The sequence below is a fragment of the Staurois parvus genome, unplaced genomic scaffold (assembly GCF_062004578.1).
Source record: "Staurois parvus isolate SC_StPar_1 unplaced genomic scaffold, SC_StPar_1.0 ptg000817l, whole genome shotgun sequence".
Classification (NCBI taxonomy): Eukaryota; Metazoa; Chordata; class Amphibia; order Anura; family Ranidae; genus Staurois; species Staurois parvus.
The window spans coordinates 316,076-337,954 of record NW_028318613.1 but is presented as its reverse complement, the minus strand read 5'-3'; the positions used below and the strand labels follow the sequence as shown (position 1 = coordinate 337,954).

Sequence of the window (21,879 nt, the reverse complement as noted above, 5' to 3'; positions counted from 1 at the left end):
TTTAGGTTTTGTGCTGCCCTAGGCAACACAAAAATTATCTGCCCCCATGGACACAAGCCAACACCATCCCCCCCACCCATTCCTCCTCCTGCAGAGAGAGCCTAACATTGACCAACAACACCCATGCCCCCCCACCTAGAAGAGCCTTCCACTACCCCCCCAACCCCCGGGAATAGAGAGAAAGACACTCATCTTCACAGCTCCGGACATCCCCGGGAATAAGAGTCAGGCTCTACATACACCATCAAACAGCCCGCAGCCTCTCTCAGATCCCACCTGGTTCCCATGGCATGCGTGTCCCTTCTTTCATCCCTTCTTCTGGCGGGAGGTGCTGCCCCCCTGAAAAATGCCGCCCTAAGCAGGTGCCTTGTTTGCCTTGTGGTAAATACACCCCTGGCTTCATAGCGAACCTCAAGGCATGAAGGAGAGCGATTTGTAGCAGTGAATTCCAACCCAATGCTGTAGCACTAGTTAATCAACTAGGAGATAAGAGGGGGACACTGGAAGAAGGGGAGGATCAGAGAAATAAGGATTGTTTTTACACAATGCGGAGGATTAACCCCTTAGGTTCCACAATGAGTATAACAAGAATGCTTTACTACATATGCATCCTGATTTTACTGTTTTGTGGGTTTAGATTGTAAACTCTAAACGAGCCGGGCCCTCTTGTACGGCTTACAATCTAAGAGGGAGGGATAAAGGTTTTACATGAATAAAAGCTGATCACAACTCTGCCCCCAGCTACATCACCAACCAGGTCTCAAAATATCAACCAAACCGCTCTCTCCCAAGACCTTCTGCTCTCTAGTTCCAGTGTCACCTTCTCCCATGCTCGCCTCCAGGACTTCTCCCGAGCTTCTCCCATTCTATGGAACTTCTTACCCCAATCTGTCCGGCTGTCTCCTAATCTATCCACCTTTAGACAATCCCTGCAAACCTCTTTAAAGAAGCCTATCCTGCTTCTACCTAGTAAACCGCCATTTATTTCCTCCATCAGCTCATCCCCCCCACAGCTATTACCTTTTGTATCACTCAACCCTTCCTCCTAGATTGTAAGCTCTGACGAGCCGGGCCCTCCGATTCCTCTTGTACCAAATTGTATTGTAACTGTAATGTCTACCTTCATTTGGTAAAGCGCTGCGCAAACTGTTGGCGCCATATAAATCCTGTATAATAATAATAATCACTGTAAGCACCCCTGTCAGTGGTAAATGGGTTATCTCATCCATGTAAACTGATACATTCTGCAGGAGAGATTGAACTTCTGAAAAACTGCAGAGTTGGTGGCTGAATCACCTGATGAAAATAGAAGACAAAAAAGAAAACTAACACAGCCACCACATCTAATAATTGGTAAGCTGTAATAAATTTTTGCTATTGGGTTCTATACCACTTTAAAGCACACAGCCACAGACAACGATTTATTCTGGGTGTCTTCCCTAAGAGATCAGCCAACCTGCGTATTAGCAGTCCAACTGGCATCACAAGCATAGAAAACTGGGAATAATATTAGAGGTCCAAGGAGCTCGGGTATTCGTAACTATAAAAATATTTTTGGTTTAGACCAGGGTCCTCCTTTACCCTAGGTTCACATCTGTGCGGGTGGTGCCGCATATCCGCACGAAAATCCATACAGCCGCACCACCCGCACAGAGAAATGCGGACCCGCGGGCGGGTGCTATTAGTTCTAATGTCACGCCGCCTGCACTGGAAAACGCAACCGTACTGAGAACCTCGGCTGCGTTTTCCAAAGAAGTGCCGGGACTTCTTCCCTGCGTGTCACGGGGCACGGGAGTCCATTCAAATGAATGGGCTCTCGTGTCCGCGCAAAACGCAGCCCATATGGCCGCATAGATGTGAACCGGGGGGTCAAACCTAGATCAAACTTTGGCAACGTCTACCGCCCTATCACAACGCTAGCTACGAATCGGATTTGTCGGTGAACATTAGATTCCTCAACAAGTACATTAACAATTGAAGCGAGCATTAAATAAACCACGGCATAAATTAAAAATGCCGTCTTCGGGGCCAGAAACGAGACATTTCGCTCTTGTTGTGCAATAATTAACAGCACATGTTCGCCGCACCGCATCTTTCGAGCATGAGTCAAGACAACTGAAAAACAGCACAGCAGATCTGCACCGGTTACATAAAGTCCTCGAACAAAGTCCCAGTGCGGCTGCCGAGAGTCGGCCCATCCAAAAATATTCACGATGGTTTCTATTCCGGGCCTGGGACAGCACTTGGTATTTATTCTGTGTAAACAGGGCGACATCTGGAGCGTAGAAAACAAAAGGCGCTAGATTCGGCCAATTCTGGCATCCCCAGTGCCATGGCGGGATGATCAACAGATAGCTCAAGTCAAGCCAATATGAATGGAAGGGTTTGGATCTCTTCCCATTTTCCTTCATTCTTCTAGAACAGGGGTGAGCAAACTTTTTGACTTGAGGGCCGCAATGGGTTCATATAGTTCAAGGGTTCAAGAGTAGATGAATGATGTGTATGTGTCATCCATAGTAAGTATAGTAATATTCCCCCATAGTAAGCATAGTAATTCATCCCCCATATAGTAATTCATCCCCCATATAGTAATTCATCCCCCCTATAGTAATTCATCCCCCCTATAGTAATTCATCCCCCATATAGTAATTCATCCCCCATATAGTAATTCATCCCCCATATAGTAATTCATCCCCCATAGTAATTCATCCCCCATATAGTAATTCATCCCCCCTATAGTAATTCATCCCCCCTATAGTAATTCATTCCCCATATAGTAATTCATCCCCCATATAGTAATTCATCCCCCATATAGTAATTCATCCCCCATATAGTAATTCATCCCTCATATAGTAATTCATCCCCCATAGTAATTCATCCCCCATATAGTAATTCATCCCCCATATAGTAATTCATCCCTCATATAGTAATTCATCCCCCATAGTAATTCATCCCCCATATAGTAATTCATCCCCCATAGTAATTCATCCCCCATATAGTAATTCATCCCTCATATAGTAATTCATCCCCCATATAGTAATTCATCCCCCATATAGTAATTCATCCCCCATAGAGTATTTCATCCCCCATAGAGTATTTCATCCCCCATAGAGTATTTCATCCCCCATAGAGTATTTCATCCCCCATAGTACTATTCCCCCCCAAGTAGTAAGCCAAGTCCCCCCTGTGTCAATTTACTTACCTTTGCTCCACGCGTTCCTCTCGCCGTGTTCCCGTTCCGGTCTTCAGGGCGGACTGTGAGAGGAGCCTAGCTCCCCTCACGTTCGTCACGCTGCCCCGCCTACACACATCCTGACAGCCAATGTATCACACTCCGCGGGCCGGATTAAAAGGTCCGCCGGGCCGTATAAGGTCCGCCGGGCCGTATACGGCCCGCAGGCTGTAGTTTGCCCATTGCTGTTCTAGAACGTTGCTCACTCCATTATAGCGCTCTTAGACGGCTCAGGTTGTATTCTGATTGGCTGGTGCTCTTTGGGAGGAAACACTCTCCTCTGGCTGCCGCTAGGTGCCTGGCTGTTTCTGGATACAATGCTTACAAACTAGAAAAATGAATGAAAATTCGGCTGCCGAAAAATCAAAATGCACTTGGCCAAAAAACCGAAAGGCACAGTTTTTAAAAATGAATATATATTTTTTTGGAAAAAAATAAACTTTGATTAAAAAAATATATATATATATACCCCAATTGTTTTGTAAAATATGTAAGAGGATGTTAGGGTGAGAAAATACATACCCGACATGTCACACTTTAAAATTGCGCACGCTCGTGGAACGGCATGAAACTGTGGTACTTAAAAATCTCCATGGGTGACGATTTAAAAATGCCTAACAGTGTAAAGTTACAGAAGAGGTCCAGTGCGAGAATTATTGCTCTTGCTCCGACATTCGTGGCGATACCTCACATGTGTGGTTTGAACACCATTTACATATGTGGGCATGGCCTACGTATGAGTTTACCACTATGTGCGAGCACGGGGGGGCACTTTATACTTTTTGAAAAAAATGTATTTAATGTCTTTTTTAATTTTTGCACTGTTCCTTTTAAAAGAAATTGTAATCACTTTTAGTCTGAAAACAAGAAATGCATGCATCCCTTGTGATAGAAATAATTAGTGACAGGTCCTCTTTATAGAGAGATCTGGTGTCAATAAGACCCCACATATCTATTCTGCAATGTACAGCATTAAAGAAAAAAAAATGGCCAGAAACGGAAGTGATGTCACTCCGGTCCTCCAAGGGCATAGAGATGTGTGGCGGCCATCTTTCCTTCTCTCATCTCTATGCCCAGCGCCGGGATCGATGGCTTCTCAGGTAAGGCTGAACTACCGAGCGGCGGCCGGGCGACAGCGGACGGGCAATGGCAAAGGGCGGGCGGCTTTGAGGGGGCGTGGTTTTATCGGCACGTCTATCGGTGCTTTTTTTTTTTTTCTTCATTTCAGCCGAAAGGGGTGTTTTCGGCCGAAACGTTTCAGCCACTGGAATTTCGGTGCATCCCTATTACAAACACAAGTCAATGGCTTGCAACACACACTGATCAGTCATAACATTCTGACCACTGACAGTTCAAGTGAACATTGATGATCTTGTTACAATGGCATCTGAAAGCGAGTGGGATATATTAGGCAGCAAGTGAACATGTTGTCCTTGAAAGCAGAAAAAAAATGGGCAAGTATAAGAACTTGAGCAACTTTGAGCCAAATTGTAATGGTTAGACAACTGGATCAGAGCAACTCCAAATCTGCAGCTCTTGTGCGATGTTCCCGGTCTGCAATGGTCCAGGCTACCTAAAATAGTCCAAAAAGATGGAAAAACCGGGGACAGCGTCATTAGTAGCCAAGACTCATTGATGTACATGGGGAGCGAAGGAGTCTGCAGTGGTCAGGACCGACCAAAAGTGATCTAAGGAAATAAAACCAGCCAACTGGCGAAAGGATCACGGGTGGCCAAGGCTCACTGATGCACTTGGGGAGAGAAGGCCGGGCCGTGTAGTCCGATTCAATAGAAGAGCTACTGGAGCTCAGATTGCTGAAAAAGTGAATGCTGGTTCTGATAGAAAGGTCTCAGAACACAGAGCAGGGGTCTCCAAACTTTATACACAAAACTCTCTCTCTCTCTCTCTCTCTCTATATATATATTTGGGAAGAATATTTTTTAAATACATTTTTCTTCCATGTGGGTCCCTTCTTCACGGATAAGGTATAAAACCTGCCAAAGGGATCTACATTACCCCATTAGAGTGCATATTTATTAGCCTATGCTAGCCAATAAATGGTATCACCGAAATGCCAAACTTTCTGCATTAATCGATGGCTAACACAGTACTATCCTACATAAAATTGGAATTCCAGGTTATTACCAACTATGCTTAAGCCTGCTCCCACCCACCTTTCCAAATCCTATTCTAATTACCCCGTGAGAGGAATATACTTACCTATTCTGAGGGAGCTCCGGTCCGGTCATGCGATCTCCCCAGTGGCCGCCTTCAGAGAACTGGAGGTTGAAATGCCTGGACAATGCCGCCACCCATGGGCTTACCATGGGGCATTTGTTATCAGTAGTCCCTCCTCTTCCCTGAAGCTGCCACTGGGAGCCCATGACATGACCGGGCCAGAGCCCCTTGTGAAGAGGTAAGTATAAGCATCTTCCTTTCACAGGGTAGTTAGAATAGGATTAAAAGAGGGGGAGTGCAGATTTAAGAATAGTTAGCAATAGCCTGGAATTCCTCTCAGGAAAGTACCAACTGATACAAAATGGCTATTAAAATTTCAGACATTTGGTGACTTGTTTAAACCCTTGACGCTGATGTCACACAAATATGCGGCCTCATAGAACTTGGCTTTTTTCCGTGGGGCCACATATTTGCATATCTATCGGCGCGCTTCCAGCACAAAGACCGCAGTGTCACTGACACCCCCGGGTCCCGTTCTAACGATCGGGACCTGGGACTCCAGATTCCGGATCACATGATTGCTGTGATAGCCTCTGATTGGCTATCACAGTGACCAGTCACTGTACAGCCCGGCCCCTTTGCTTTTTTTTCCCTCTCTATAATTGGAGAAGAGAGATACATTGTATCTCTCTAATTCCTGGCATAGAGAGAAAAAAAAATGTTTGTAAAAAAAAAAAAAAAAAAAAGATAAATATTAAAAAAGAAAAAATAAAGAAATACCTAGATCAAGGTTTAATCTAGTTCAGTTCCAGGGCTAGTGTTTGGGTCAAGGTCAGGGTCAAAGGTTAAGGTCAAAGGTCAGGATTAAAAAAAAAAATTGGTGTCAGTTAGTGTTAATGTCAGTGTGTTTTAGGTAAAAAAAAAAAAAAAAAAGACAAAAACAAAATGCAAGCTATTGATTCTGGGCGGTACTACGGGTACAAACAACAAATAACATACACATATATGGTATCGCTGCGATCGTCAAGAGCTGGAGAATTTATTTTGGGTTGTTCCTTGGTGGTAGGTTATGGTAGTAACAAGAAACACACAGCTAAATTAAAAAAAAAAAATTTTTTTTTTTTTTTTTTTTTACTATTTTGGGCCAGTTTTCCTTTGATAATAAAACAAAATCAGGAGATATCCATTACCATTTACCACTATTTTGGGCCAGTTTTCCTTTGATAATAAAAAAAAAAAATCAGGAGCTATCCATTACCATTTTTCACCAAATGAAAGCCCAATTTGTCCTGAAAAAATCAAGGTATAATCCACCTGGATGTACAAAGTAGTTGTGATGATATGTACGGTTTTACGATCACATGTCAACGTTGCAGAATTGTGCTTGGGCATTTAGATTTGATTTACCCTTAGGCGTGAAGGGGTTAAGCTGTCTCTGGAAACACGAAGATGTCTTGGATTCCCTTGTCTAATCTGAATTTATCAAAAATAGCTAGACTGGTATTGACCTCCATTACAGCTTTGTCCTAGTCTCTAAAAACAGGTGCAAGTTATGTCTAGGCCAGGGGTCTCCAAACTTCCTAAACAAAGGGCCACTTTACTGTCCTTCAGACTTTGGGCGTCCAGGCTGTGGCCAGCGGGAGGGGAATACGCCCTGGTGTCAACGGGAGTAAACAATGCTCCACCGTTGGTATTATTGGAAGGAATGGTGCCCCATTGCTGTTATCAGGGCAGGGAGTAGGGTCTCATTGTTGGTATAGGGGAAGGAATAGTGCCCCATACTTGGTGTCGGTGGCAGGAATTATGCCCCGTTGTTCAGATTACTTGGAGGAATAAGAATAGTGTCCTGTATCCCCAAGGGCCAGAAAGGCAAGTAAAAGGCTGCACCTGGCCCCCGGGCCGCAGTTTTGGAACCACTGGTCAAGTCCTTTCTTTCACATCTATGCGGAGACTGGCTGCTTCCGATATGCAACCCAGACAACCAATCACAAAACAATGCACAAGGCAAACTGCTGTCAAGGAACTGCAACCACTAAAAAGACAACCAGCTGGCTGCCAGTAAAAGAAAGTTGCAGATTAACACTCTGACTCTAATTCAGAAAATACTAAAAGTGGGGCAAAAGGAAAAAGGAACATGGAATTAGTATGTGGTTTCACAGAACCAGCCAAAACGATTGAACATATAATGTCTGGGAAACATCATGACCAAAACTTGAAAGGCGCTGCTTTGTTCAAGACATCTCCGGATTAGGAGAACATTGCAAACCCAAGATTAATTCCCAACTGGCACGTACACAATGTCAGTCTTGTCTAACCTGTCCAGGCAATTGTAGTCTAGGAATCTCAAATTGGAGCGCACATAGTGCACGCCTATTTGAACCCATTCATCTTGTTCCATTGGCTTCAGTCTGCTCAGCGTGGAGTGTCTACATGAAGCAGGTGCAGAAAACCAACCCGTAGAAAACATACATTAGTCTTGCCACGGGGCATAACCTGCCAATGTGTGGTTGCAAGACAAGACACGAGGGGAGAAAAGAAATAAATATAAATATTCCTCAAAAAAAAAAGAATTTTTGATCTGCAGAAGCTCAATTGTGTACAAATTTAAAAACTTGATAAAATTTAAATTGAAAATTGTGTTTTTGGTTTTTTTTCCTTTTTTTTTTTGCTGCTTTCCACTGAGAAAATTTCCCTTCACTTCCTGCCCTAGAGTAACAATAAGTAGTAAAGTCCCCTTAAATCAGTCCTTCCCAACCTTTTCAACACAAATAGGAACCCTTAAAATACACTTTCTGGCTGCAGGGAACCCCTACTAAAAATGACTACAGTATCTTAAAGTATTCATACCCCTTGAAATTTTCCACATTTTGTCATGTTATAACCAAAAACGTAAATGTATTTTATTGGGATTTTTTGGGATAGACCAACACAAAGTGGCACATAATTGTGACATGGAAGCAAAATGAGAAATGGTTTTAAAAAATGTTTACAAATAAATATGTGAAAAGTGTGGCTTGCATTTGTATTCAGCCCCCTTTACTGTGATACCCCTAACTATAATCTAGTGGAACCAATTGCCTTCAGAAGTTATCCAATTAGTAAATAGAGTCCACCTGTGTGTAATGTAATCTCAGTATAAATACAGCTGTTCTATGAAGCCCTCAGAGGTTTGTTAAGAGAACATTAGTGAAAAAACAGCATCATGAGGGCCAAGGAACACACTAGAGAGGTCAGGGATAAAGTTGTGGAGAAGTTTAACGCAGGGTTATGTTTTAAAAAAATATCCCAAGCTTTGAACATCTCACGGAGCACTGTTCAATCCATCAATATACGATTATGGAAAGTGTATGGCACAACTGCAAACCTACCAAGACACGACCGTCCACCTAAACTGACAGGCCGGGCAAGGAGAGCATTAATCAGAGAAGCCCATGAAGAAGAGGCCCATGGGAACTCTAGAGTTCAAAGATCCACAGCTCAGGTGGGAGAATCTGTCCACAGGACAACTATTACCCCTCTAGACTTTGGATGCCCACCATTATCCCTCCTAATTACAAATACTGGATACCCACCATTATCTCTCCAAATTCTGGATATCTTGATTTCAGAGGGATGCAGCACTCTTGAAATTGCTAAGATATTGAATGCATGATCCCAGAACCATCAAACGTTTTGTTGCAAATAGTCAAAAGGGACGCAAGAAACGTGTTGAGAAAAAAAAAGACACAAATTAATTACCAAAGATTTGAGAAGAATCCAACGTGAAGCTACCAGGAACCCATTATCCTCCAGTGCTGTCATATTCCAGAACTGCAACCTACCTGGAGTGCCCAGAAGTACAAGGTGTTCAGTGCCCAGAGACATGGCCAAGGTAAGGCAGGCTGAAACCCAACCACCACTAAACTCGACACATATGTTGAAATATCAAGACTGGGCCAAGAAATATCTGAAGACAGATTTTTCAAAGGATTTATGGACTGAGGAGTTGAGAGTGACTCTTGACCACATAGACGGCCCGTGGCTAGATCAGTAAAGAGCAGAGAGCTCCACTTCAAGTCCAGCAAAGCGGAGGCTGGGTACTGGTATGGGCTGGTATTATTGAAGATGATCTAGTTGAACTTTTTTGGGTTGAAGATGGACTCAAAATCAACTCCCAAAGTTACTGACAGTTTTTAGAAGACACTTTCTTCAAGCAGTGGCACAGGAAAAAGTCTGCATCTTTCAAGAAGACCACGATATTGATGCAGGACAATGGTCCATTGCACTCATCAAAAGTACTGCACTGTGTGGCTAACCAGAAAAGGCCTTATAGATGAAAGAATAATGACCTGGCCTCCTTCCTCACCTGACCGAAACCTATCGAGAACCTGTGGGCCCTTCTTAAACGGGAGATTTACAGTGAAGGAAAACAGTACCCCAGTCTGGGAACTGACTGGCGGCACTGACTGGCACAACCGCTGGGCACTGACTGGCAGCACTGCTGGGCTGCACTGGTGGGTGGGCACAGGTGGGTGGGCACTGCTGGGCACAGGTGGGTGGCACCCCTGGGCACAGGTGTAAGACATTGCAGAGTGGCACAGGTGGGGGCACTGCTGGGCACAGGTGGGGGCACAGCTGGGCACAAGTGGGTGATCTGCTGGGCACAGGTGGGCGGAGCTAGTGGGCGCACTGCTGGGCGGAACTTGCGGGTGGCACTGCTGGGCACCGATCATCAGGGCACTGATCATCAGTGCCCTGATGATCGGTGCCGATCCTTGCTCTGACAACTGCCGGTTCTCGGCAGTACTTTCCTCACGATCTGACAGCGTGAGGAAAGTGCAGCCGAGAACCGGCACTTGAATTTCCCTCTGATCAGCGTGTCATTGGACACCGCTGATCAGGTGGTAAAAGGCCGCTGTGATTGGCCTTTTACCACATCACGTGATCAGCTGTGTCCTTAGGACACAGCGATCACGGAGATCGCCGGGTGCGGGCCCCCTGGGGCGCGCAGAAGAGCGCGTTCTGGGGGGACGTCATATGACGTCCACTCAGAACTGGCCAGCCGCAGTGCAGCCGTCATTCGGGTATCTGCGGTCGGCTACTAGTTAATGATGTCCCTGTACAGTATTTATGCCATAAAAGTGCACTTTATAAAGAGTTTTGAACAGATAAAATACTTTTTTTTTTTTTATTCAACTTTTTGCTGACCTCCGGAACGGATTAAAAGTTGGTTTTCAATGCATTTATGAATTGTTTTTTAGTCACGTCCATGTACTGTATTTATGCCTTTAACCTCCCTAGCGGTCTGATTATGTCCATATTTCTGTGCTCAAAGCGGTAAATTTTTTTGCTTAGAAATATGAAGTTTTTTTATTGTAGGCCTGTAATTTTTAGGAATAACTCGCTGAAATCTGTCCGAACAAGAGTCTAGTAAACATCCCGGGGATGTTAAAATTTGAAACACGAAATCATAAATTATAATATAATAATCATAAAAAATAATAATAATAAATGTAATTCAATAATATAATCAAACCAAAAACACTGAAATGTGAAATAGAGCGCCAAGTTCGCACATCGCTGAGCAAAGTCGCAGAATCGTTTTCAGTGTCTGATGACGAATTTCCCCCACGAATCATTATCACTCAATTCTGCAAGTGGTTCTGATTTACTATCGCTGTTCTCTAGCCGGTCTAAAACCGCGTCTGACCTAAAGGGACGCTTTTTGGACGCCATGGACGTTTCTCAGTTTCCAGGCAGAAAGAACAGTAAAAATGCAGGCAGGGCGCCGGACAAAGCACTCGGGACAAAATGTATGTGAAATGGTTTGATACAGGAATGTTATACTATGTGATTTTAGTGTATTTAGTAATTGTCACTCTTTGACATTTTTAAATTTCCCGCTGGTTCCGTCCCGACGTCGCAGGGAACGGAACCCGGAAGACAGATGCCGGTATCGGCCGGAGGACATTACAAGGGACACTGCAGGGGGGACATCGCGGGAGCGCAGGACAAGGTAAGTGCAGAAGGCATCCCGGAGCAACGCTGCAGAGTATTCCCGAGTGTAGCTCGGGGTTACCACTTGAGGTGCTGAAACTTTACCCCGAGATGGGGGGTTAAAGTGCACTTTATAAAGAGTTTTGAACACATAAGACTTTTTTTTTATTTTTTTCTGACCTCTGGAACGGATTAATTGGTTTTCAATTAATTCCTATGAGAAACGGCGTTTTGTTTTACGAATTTTTCACTATGCAAAAAGTCCAACAGAATGAATTAAATTCGTAAACCGAGGTATGGCTGTATGCTGATTTTGCGACAAAGATACTCGGGAACCTTTTTTCTTTTCTCGCCAATACATTTTTATTTCTGATTAAAAAAACAAATCATGAAATGAAGGAACCCGAGTCAGGCCAGGTCAGGATCTGGACTGTTATTCCAGACTACGGCCAGAGCCCAGATAAATGATTGATATTTTTCCACTTTCTATACCAGCTAATGTTTAACTCCGTAAGGTCACATTCTATTACAAGGGCAACATAAATGACTTTCACTAATACCAGACACCTGCTAAAGTCAGAGAGGAATTCCAGTCTGAAAAGAAGGATGTTGTTTTGGAATGATATGTTTACATCAATATATTCAATGAACCGACACTTTTGCCGAGTAACCATGCAATGAGCGAGCAACGAATGTACAACGCAGGACCAGACCACCGAAATATTCACTCATGCTGGGATGGGTCATGTGATAATAGTAGGCAGACCCCCCCCAACCCCACTTAGCAGTCTGAGAATTTGCAGCAAAATTTGCCTGACTCAGGACAAAAGCAACCTAGTTAGAACCCATGCAATGCATAGAATTGCCCCAAAGGGCATCATTTCTCAACAAAGGAGCAGCTTGAACTTGGGGTGCATCTGCCCCTCCCCTAAATCCCTGCTGCTTCTATAAAGTTTCTACTTAGAAACGGGCGTTTCGTCAGGTGCTACCGCCGCCATCTTGACTAAGGGATACCAGCAGTGAAGCCTTCCGGCTTCACCTCTGGTACCCTACTACGTTGCGCCTAGTGAATGGCCCGCAGTCCTCAGAGACCTTGGAAGTGGCCCAGAATGCTGCAGGGGGGGGGGGGGAGAGGGGTTGGGGCACCTGAGCCAGAAGTGTGAGCCGGTACCTGTCAAAACTAGGTACCCGCTTCCCCTTCCCCCCAAAAAGGTGGCAAATGTGGCAGTGGAGGGAGGAGGAGGCAGAAAAGCAGAGCTTCAAGTTTCGGGTGGAACTCTACTTTAAGCTTCCGAAGGCAGGGGGTGGGGATCTGATTTCACACACTGAAAAGAGCAGGGAGCCAAGTGTAATCTGAGACCTGAGTAAAGGGAATGGACAAACACCCCTCTACAAAGTCTCTTAAGAGAAATACCTTCTTTCTGCTGTGGGGGGAAGGGGGGGGGGGTTGCGCAGTCTCCTTGGATTCCCTGGTGTCCGCATCGATTGTTAAAAGTGATTCATGCAGATAGCAGAGGAATGAGAGAGCAGACAGAAATCACACTTTGTGCTTTGTTTTAAGGCAAGTATACAATATAGAGGGATGCGCTTTGTTTATTTTTCATTTCAGAGTTTTACAACCACTTTAAAGCTACCAGGACCGGCATACATGTAAGGTCAGTAGGACTGCGCAATGCCATAGGGTCTACCAGGACCGGCATACATGTAAGGTCAGTAGGACTGCGCAATGCCATAGGCACTACCAGGACCGGCATACATGTAAGGTCGGTAGGACTGTGCAATGCCATAGGGTCTACCAGGACCGGCATACATGTAAGGTCGGTAGGACTGTGCAATGCCATAGGCACTACCAGGACCGGCATACATGTAAGGTCGGTAGGACTGCGCAATGCCATAGGCACTACCAGGACCGGCATACATGTAAGGTCGGTAGGACTGTGCAATGCCATAGGGTCTACCAGGACCGGCATACATGTAAGGTCGGTAGGACTGCGCAATGCCATAGGGACTACCAGGACCGGCATACATGTAAGGTCGGTAGGACTGCGCAATGCCATAGGGACTACCAGGACCGGCATACATGTAAGGTCGGTAGGACTGCGCAATGCCATGGGGACTACCATGACCGGCATACATGTAAGGTCGGTAGGACTGCGCAATGCCATAGGGACTACCAGGACCGGCATACATGTAAGGTCGGTAGGACTGCGCAATGCCATGGGGACTACCAGGACCGGCATACATGTAAGGTCGGTAGGACTGCGCAATGCCATGGGGACTACCAGGACCGGCATACATGTAAGGGAGCATGTACACTGCAGCTGATAAACTCACGTTTAGGAGCTGTTCAGCGTTTTTTTCAGCAGCCCCCGAACTCTCCCTAATGTTCTCCTATGTGTCCATGTACACATCTTCATTTACAGTCGTTTACAGGCAGTTGAGTTTACAGTCGTTTTTTTGAACGCACCAAACTTGCGTCCAGCAGTCGATTTTATCAGTGATTCAAACGCTTGTAAACATGGCTAAACGCGGCAAATCGCATTTATATGCGTTTGAATTTGACATTTTTTTTTACCTCTTCCAGTTCCCGATGCTATCCGGAGCCTTTTTTCATCATGAAAAATGCATGCAAAGCGTTTTCAAGTTACTCAGATGGACAAAACACTGAACACAGGATGTTCCTACCAAGCTTGTCACACATGCTAATGACCAATTCACACCTCAGACCTCTCCCCACCCTTGGAAACAAAAGATATGTTAATGACCATTCACACCTCAAATTCCTCATGAAGACCCCCTGCCAGGTGGCCTTAATGACTCCCTCCACCAGACACCTTTCCCACCTTGGAAACAAAAGAAATGTTAATGAGCAACTCACAGCTAAGCTAATCTCAACACATACCGCTGTCTCTGCTTCTACTCTCTGTATTTCTCTGAAACAGTCTGAAATAGTTAATAATTTACCACTTTTCAGTGCATTCTGGGCATTTGGGAGGTTCTCCTGTGCTTATCTTTAAAAAACGATTCTAAACGCAAATGCACATAAACGCGGTATGCAAACGTGGCTAAGCAGGTGTTTTTTAACCTACGTTTTCCAGCAGTCAGTTTCCATCGTTCAGAAGTGTCCCGTGTACATGGGGCCTAAAAAACAGGAGTAGTTGTATGCAGGATCCTACAAGAGGGGTAAAGGAATGCACGGCACACAAGAATACGGGGGTCTGAAAGGATCAGCTCTGCCATGTTGTTTTGTGCAGATCCAGTGCTGGGTGGACCCTCGTACTGGTGATGTAGAATTTCTCTTTTTGGCAAGGTGCATTCCCCGGGGCCGTGCCATCCCCTCGTGCCAAGTGTTTTCTAGCCTGACAAGTGCAGGAATCGGATGATGTCAGAACCTCCAGCCGCTCTTCCAGCAATCCTGTTTATTGGCCATTTCTGAGAGATTTGTGCGCTCGGTGCCCTAATTTCTTAAACATGCCGAATTCCTGACTCATATAGAACAGAGTCTTGTTTTCCATTGCTTTGCTTTTTTTTCTTTGTTTGTTTCCTTTTTATCTTCACTTTTTTTCCTTTCTTATTTCCTTTCATACTGTTTTTATGGGGGCCCATGTGTGTGAGTGACCTTAATGACTCCACCAGACACCTTTCCCACCCTTGGAAACAAAAGAAATGTTAATGAGCAACTCACACCTAAGCTAATCTCAACACATACTGCTGTCTCTGCTTCTACTCTCTGTATTTCTCTGAAACAGTCTGAAATAGTTAATAATTTACCACTTTTACAGTGCATTCTGGGCATTTGTGAGGCTCTCCTGTGCTTGTCTTTAAAAAACGCTTCTAAACGCAAATGTGCATAAACGCGGTATGCAAAACGCGGCTAAACAGATGTTTTTGTAACCTACGTTTTCCAGCAGTCAGTTTCCGTCGTTCAGAAGTGTCCCGTGTACATGGGGCCTAAGGTCGCTAGGACTGTGCAATGCCATAGGGACCAACTGGTTTACAGTGAAGAACCTCCCTTTTTTGTGGCACACAGAAAATTATACAAAGCCAAGATTTGTGTATTTTCCTGGCATTCTGCATTACTTGTTGGGTTATGTATGCAGTCATTTACTGCAGTAGCTGCAGAAAGCCACAATATTGAAGGACAATGACATGATTTACATCTGAACAAGGATTATATTTTAACTCTTATGAAAGCCTGTGAAATAACCATCTTTGAGAGCTTTAATTTGTAACAAGTATGGAGTGTTCTGGCCAAGCCACGTCAGACAAATGTACGCTACACTAGACAAAGGCAGAGAGTCTGGAGATTATACTGTATCTGAGAGCAGAAGTGCCATCCAAAGGTCCAGATTGAAGGTCGTCTGTTCTTGAAAACAAAGTTTAAAAAAAAGTTGTCGGTTATGTCACAGTCCTGAAACTATTTAACCTGAATCTTAGGCTGGGTTCACACCTATGCAGTTTGCGTTTGATCCGTTTCTGCAGTGCATTTTGCGTTTTGCTTTCTTGTTGCTAGGAAGATTTAAAAATACAAAACGCAGGGAAAGACTGGATATAGTGAATGCAGGGTCCGGGGAGACCAGATATAGTGAATGCTGGGTCCGGGGAGAGCGGAAATAGTGAATGCTGGGTCCGGGGAGAGCGGAAATAGTGAATGCAGAGTCCGGGGAGAGCGGATATAGTGAATGCAGAGTCCGGGGAGACCGGATATAGTGAATGCAGGGTCCGAGGAGAGCGGATATAGTGAATGCAGGGTCCGGGGAGAGCGGATATAGTGAATGCAGAGTCCGGGGAGAGCGGATATAGTGAATGCAGAGTCCGGGGAGAGCGGATATAGTGAATGCAGAGTCCGGGGAGAGCGGATATAGTGAATGCAGAGTCCGGGGAGAGCGGATATAGTGAATGCAGGGTCCTGGGAGAGCGGATATAGTGAATGCAGAGTCCGGGGAGAGCGGATATAGTGAATGCAGAGTCCGGGGAGAGCGGATATAGTGAATGCAGGGTCCGGGGAGAGCGGATATAGTGAATGCAGGGTCCGGGGAGAGCGGATATAGTGAATGCAGGGTCCGGGGAGAGCGGATATAGTGAATGCAGGGTCCGGGGAGAGCGGATATAGTGAATGCAGGGTCCGGGGAGAGCAGATATAGTGAATGCAGGGTCCGGGGAGAGCAGATATAGTGAATGCAGGGTCCGAGGAGAGCGGATATAGTGAATGCAGGGTCCGGGGAAAGCGGATATAGTGAATGCAGGGTCCGGGGAGAGCGGATATAGTGAATGCGGGGTCCGGGGAGAGCGGATATATTGAATGCAGGGTCCGGGGAGAGCGGATATAGTGAATGCAGGGTCCGGGGTTTAGTAACACTAAGATTTGCACAATAAGTTTTGCTCAATGGCAGCCCCCATAAGGATTTAAGTGAAGGAGATGATTATGTGGAAATTGTTCCGATGACGGTTTTTGAGGAATTACACGGATTCTTGACCTCGACCCCCATGGGCAGTGTTATGAATTGTGATGATAAAAGTATGTGTTTTCTGTCATGACATGTCCTTCTCTTAACTGCGCTGATCCCAGAGGAGCTTTAAATCCAATCAGTGTTTACCCAAAAACTATCTTATCCCCCTGCAGAATGTACACCATGTAGGATTTGCCGCATTCCAGTCTCCAGTCTTCTTGTTATAATAGGAAAATATATAACTTCGTGGAACCGCTTCATCTAAAGCCGTTTAATCGTTCACATCCGAACTCCAATGAAATGGCCGCGACCTCAAAGACATTTTTTTTTTCAAAAGGGACAAAGAATGTGACATGTCACTGCAACCCGGTCATTTAATAATGCTCAGGCAGAAACCAGGCACTGCGACAGCTGTTAAAGGAGAACTCTGGTTTTGTTAACCCCTCACCCTCTAAAGGATTTCCCCCCCTTCCTGACCAGGCCATTTTTTGCGATACGGCACTAGGTTACTTTAGCGCCTCCCAGCCCTTTAAGGGTTTCAGAAGTCGGGAGGCGGGGTTTAGAGTCATGTAACCGCCGTGACGTCACGGCGGTCACATGATCGGGAAAGGTCCCGGTCGAAAGAGGAGATCAGGATCTTTCCGTGAGTACCGGACATGCGTGCTGGGAGCGTGCTCTCGGCACATATGTCCTTTTTTAACAGAACGCAAATGTGCGGCCACTCGGCATCTAAGCCCAGACACCGGGAAGCCACACATTTGCGTTTGGCCGGCGTGAAGAGGTTAACTGACAATTGCACGGTCATGCAACGCTGCACCCAAATGAAATTTACATCCTTTTTTGTCCACAAATAGAGCTTTTTTTGGTGGTATTTGATCACCTGTGCGTTTTAAATTTTTTCTCTATAAACAAAAAAGTCCGACAATTTTGGGGAAAAAAAAGATATTTTTGACTTTTTGCTATTAAACACGTCCAGTAAAAAAAATTTAAAAATCAAATTTCGTCATACATTTAGGTCAAAATGGATTCTGCTCCGTGTCATTGCTACAAAAAAAAATCCCAATACGTGTAAATTAATTGGTTTACGTGAAAGTTATAGCGTTTACAGATGGCGGTATAGATAGCGGTTGGTTTGTTTGTTTTTTTTATACTAGTAATGGTGGCGCAACACATAGCGGGACTGCGGCAGACATTCTGACAAAGGGTGGGACCTAACTGTCACTGACATCCCCAGTGACTGTAGTACAGAGATCAGTGCTAATAAAAAGCACTGACGCTGTATTAATGGCACTGGGCAGGAAGGGGCTAACATGAGGGGCGATCAAAGGGTTAACTGTGTGCTGTTTTACTATGTGAGCTGTGTGTGTTTCATTGTAAGCACACGGCTATGCAGAGCCATACAAAGCAGTGTGCAGGAGTTGACAGGGGAGAGATCAGTGTTTACACACAGGTCTCTCCCCCGTCGGTAATACTTGGGAGATAGCAGGGGAATCACCGGCCGGGACCCGGTGATTGATAGCCGTGGTCCGGGTTCCTACCCGGAACTGCAAAATCACATACATACATACACACACACATATATATATATATATATATATATATATACACACACATATATATATATACACACACACACACACACATATATATACACACACACACACATACACATGATTTTTGCACACCCGTGCCGCCTTGTTGCAGTATTTCTGCTATAGGGCGGCACGGAAGTGGCTAAACAATTCTAGAACACAATATAAGAGCTGCACAGGCCATTTTTGTAAAGGAATTTTTAATATTACTTTTCCATTTTGATCATCAGCCAGCTAAGATCTTCTAAAACGGGGAAAAAATCTAATTTATCTTCATTGCAGCCATGGCAACCGGTATTCAGCAAGTATACAGGATTTCCCAGAAACCCGCCCCTGCTCATGTAACTGTCTCTGTGTCTTTCCCAGAAGTTGGCACAGAGTTTAAAGTGGTTGTAAACTCTCACATATACCCAGTGAAGTTGTACCTGTTTATCTGCAGTCTTCTCTTCTCTACATCTGTTAAAAGTTCACAATTTATAAAGCTTGTCTGAGAGTTCAGAAAAAAGTGGGTGGGCAGCTGAAAGCACACTCTGCAGAGCTCAGTGAGGAGTCGTGAGAGCTGATTTGAGGGAAGCGACACATCTCCTCCACACAGCACACAGGAACAGAGCAGAGGCTGTCAAATCTGCTGGAGGTCCCTCCTGTCACCTTTTTTCTCTTGGTGTCAGGAAAAGATGTCAGAAGTGATTCATGCTGATAGGAGAGGAACAAGGCAGCAGACAGAAATGACACTTAGGGGTTTATTTACTAAAGCTGGAGAGTCCAAAATCAGACTCCCTTCTGCATAGAAACCAATCAGCTTCCAGGTTTCATTGCCAAAGCTTCATTGAACAAGCTGAGGTTGGAAGCTGATTGGTTTCTATGCAGAAGGGAGTCTGATTTTGGACTCTCCAGCTTTAGTAAATAAACCCCTTAGTGTTCTGGACCGAGACAGGTACACATTATAGAGGGATATGTTTTGTTCATTATTTATGTCTGAGGTTTACAACCACTTTAAAGGCAAATCTGTACTTTGCGCACTTAGTGTAAGCACTTTCCACTTTGAAGCTTGCGTTTATTTGCTTGTATTTTGCCTTCCCTGGTTCTTCTTTCTCCCTTTCAGTAGCTTGCTGATGAAATTTTCAAATAAAACATTTCTGTTTTTAGACACAGTGGTGTCACTGGGTCTCTGTGCTTCTCTATGCAGTAAAGCTCTCAGTCCTCATGTAAGCAGTGGGCTGGCTCTTGGGAGAAGTTATGCAAATATCAAAATGCCTTGAAGGGTGGGTGTCACTCTGGGGGAGTGGGCATTCCTAGGCAGGCTGTATTTGCTCAGAAAACCAACCACATGTGATGCTGAGCCCCTACGATGGAAAGACCCGAAAACCAAATGAAAGGGGTGGGCCGGGGACTGTCAGGCTGGAAAGAAAACAACCAGATGATGCTGGATGTCCTCAGGCAAGAAAACGAGGTGGGCTCTATTTGACTTGCTGCAGCTTCTGATATCAAAATGCCGGTGGGTAGGTGGGAAGAATGTCCCTTACATTGGTGGTCAGTGGGAAGAATGTCCCTTACATTGGAGGTCAGCGGGAAGAATGTTCCTTACATTGGTGATCAGCGGGAAGAATGTTCCTTACATTGGAGGTCAGCGGGAAGAATGTCCCTTACATTGGAGGTCAGCGGGAAGAATGTCCCTTACATTGGAGGTCAGCGAGAAGAATGTCCCTTACATTGGTGTCAGTGGGAAGAATGTCCCTTACATTGGGGGTCAGTGAGAAGAATGTTCCTTACATTGGTGGTCAGTGGGAAGAATGCTCCTTACATTGGTGGTCAGTGGGAAGAATGTCCCTTACATTGGGGGTCAGTGGGAAGAATGCCCCTCACATTGGGGGTCAGTGGGAAGAATGTCCCTCACATTGGTGGTCAGTGGGAAGAATGTCCCTCACATTGGTGGTCAGTGGGAAGAATGTTCCTTACATTGGGGTCAGTGGGAAGAATGTCCCTTACATTGGTGGTCAGTGGGAAGAATGTTCCTTACATTGGAGGTCAGTGGGAAGAATGTCCCTTACATTGGTGATCAGTGGGAAGAATGTCCCTTACATTGGGGGTCAGTGGGAAGAATGTCCCTCACATTGGGGGTCAGTGGGAAGAATGTCCCTTACATTGGTGGTCGGTGGGAAGAATGCTCCTTACATTGGTGGTCAGTGGGAAGAATGTCCCTTACATTGGTGATCAGTGGGAAGAATGTCCCTTACATTGGGGGTCAGTGGGAAGAATGCCCCGTACATTGGTGGTCAGTGGGAAGAATGTCCCTTACATTGGTGGTCAGTGGGAAGAATGTCCCTCACATTGGTGGTCAGTGAGATGAATGTCCCTTACATTGGTGGTCAGTGGGAAGAATGTCCCCTACATTGGTGGTCAGTGGGAAGAATGTCCCTCACATTGGTGGTCAGTGGGAAGAATGTCCCTTACATTGGTGGTCGGTGGGAAGAATGCTCCTTACATTGGTGGTCAGTGGGAAGAATGCTCCTTACATTGGTGGTCATTGGGAAGAATGTCCCTTACATTGGGGGTCAGTGGGAAGAATGCCCTGTACATTGGTGGTCAGTGGGAAGAATGTCCCTTACATTGGTGGTCAGTGGGAAGAATGTCCCTCACATTGGTGGTCAGTGAGATGAATGTCCCTTACATTGGTGGTCAGTGGGAAGAATGTCCCCTACATTGGTGGTCAGTGGGAAGAATGTCCCTCACATTGGTGGTCAGTGGGAACAATGTTGCTTACATTGGTGGTCGGTGGGAAGAATGCTCCTTACATTGGTGGTCAGTGGGAAGAATGTACCTTACATTGGTGGTCAGTGGGAAGAATGTCCCTTACATTGGTGGTCAGTGGGAAGAATGCTCCTTTACATTGGTGGTCAGTGGGAAGAATGTCCCTTACATTGGTGGTCAGTGGGAAGAATGTCCCTTACATTGGTGGTCAGTGGGAAGAATGTCCCTTACATTGGTGGTCAGTGGGAAGAATGTCCCTTACATTGGTGGTCAGTGGGAAGAATGTCCCTTACATTGGTGAGAAGCTCACAGTGTGCAGTGAAATCAGAGTAAGCCATTTCAGTCCAGGAGAGGAGCCAGTACAACCGTGCAAGACTGAATGGAAAGCTGGGGTTCTGCTTTAAACCCCCCATATCCCCGAATAAATGCTCACTAGCTGCAAAGGAGGTTCCATCTCTGGTAGGGTACCTAAGGGCCCGACTCTGAGCTCTGTGTTCCCCTCACACATATGGGCCCCCATAAACAGTATGAAAGGAAAGAAAAAAGAAAAAAAGTGAAGATAAAAAGGAAACAAACAAAGAAAAAAAAGCAAAGCAATGGAAAACAAGACTCTGTTCTATATGAGTCAGGAATTCGGCATGTTTAAGAAATTAGGGCACCGAGCGCACAAATCTCTCAGAAATGGCCAATAAACAGGATTGCT

General features: G+C 45.2%; 1 protein-coding gene across 1 annotated transcript in view; it reads right to left on the bottom strand.

Annotated features, from left to right (window-relative positions):
* Positions 1 to 21,879, bottom strand: part of LOC149444095 (myotubularin-related protein 13-like) — a 355,643-nt gene that overhangs the window by 237,042 nt on the left and 96,722 nt on the right. The gene's annotated exons all lie outside the window — the stretch shown is intronic.